Here is a 1,611-nt window from a genome sequence, read left to right on the forward strand (position 1 = left end):
ATGAGCTCTGTCAAAAGATCATGAGAAGGAAGGGGGAAAATATTGCTACATTAATATTATACCACACACACCATAACTAGCAGAATGCCAGTGCTAGGAAATAACAGTACTGCATAGTAGGTACCAATGGCTAAATACAGTCAGCTTCTGTAAAGGAAAGAAGGGGCAACTCTTACCAGGACATTTTGTAGCATCTATTTCTCAACAAAATATTCCTTTGGCCACCAGCTATTAACCTTTTGTGATCAATCACTTTCCTAAGAAATGCCAAAATACCTTTAGCTTGCTCCTTATCAGAGAAGACCTGAAAACAGCATAAAGGCATAAATGAAAATTATAACAAGCAAAAATCAGCCAATCAGTGTAAGATATATTATTTATCTCCCTGTAGAAAGATGCAGCAAATAAATGCTCTGTTCTGTCATTCTGCACTTGGAAGTAAAAAGGCTCATCTCAAATGAGGCTCTAAGTTCTTTATTTTTTATTGTATTTTCTTCTATTTCTTAAATCAGCAAAACCACTCCATAGACTCTTATTGATATTAGAGTCATATGCCTTTTAATCCAACAGTATATGAATCATGGCATTAAATGGCTTTGAAAAGTGCCTCAAAAGCAAAATATGGAAATTTCCATGTCACTTTCCCAATAGGATGTCATTATTTTTGTAAGTTCAGAGAACACTACCTCAGTGTTCAGAGACAACATGTATATAATTGTTCGTCTCTTTAAAGTTTTTGTGCGTGTGTGTTTTATTTTGTTTTTTTATCTGAAACCTCAGACATACTCAAGGACAGCTTGCCAGATTGGTCAAGAACGCTACTATATCTACAAATTCACTAAGTCATAAATCTTCTGTACTTTGGCTATGCAGATATAATTCATGACCCTTACTTCTCCCTGTGGCTGCTTGCTCAGAATTGGTAGAGGTCTATGGAAGCACAGTGCTTCCCTCACAGGTAATATTTCACATGTACCTCTGTCTACCAACACATCAAGGTAACTGAGGTATAGTCTAGAAGGATAGTTTAACACTAATTATCCTAAATAGACTAATTTGGATCAAATAAGCAAGAAAATCCCCTTAGGCCTTTGTTAGTAGTAGCTACATGTTTCTAGACTTTGCTTATGTTTTCTAGGAGCAAATGAATAATCCTCTAAATTCTTTGGCTGTTTGGTTCAATCTGGCTGTTAGACATTTATTAGTTCCATAGCAATCTCTCCTAGCTGTCTTGTAGAAAACCACAAAAGTGAAAAATCAGTGGGATGACAAAGAGAGCACAAGCCTCCATTCTGACCCCAAAAATCTGCCATTGAAAGAAGTTCAACATTCAGATCCAAAGCTCATTTCTCTTTCTCATGGAAAAAGAGACACCACATTATGAACACTGGCTGTTATACCAGTAGAATCAAGAGGAAATGTTTATTTGTCACTTTTTCACAAGTATTTATAAAACAAATAAGTCTAGATCCTTTGGGTTTGCTTTGAATACACCAGGAAAAAATGACACATTAATATGCAAAGCAATTCGGTGAAAAGTGACTTCCAAACCATGAGTTCTTTTCACATTTGCTAAAATCAGAAAGATAAGGAAAAGTAATGTATAGTGTT

The sequence above is a fragment of the Galeopterus variegatus genome, unplaced genomic scaffold (genome assembly GCF_000696425.1).
Source record: "Galeopterus variegatus unplaced genomic scaffold, G_variegatus-3.0.2 Scaffold5036, whole genome shotgun sequence".
NCBI lineage: Eukaryota > Metazoa > Chordata > Mammalia > Dermoptera > Cynocephalidae > Galeopterus > Galeopterus variegatus.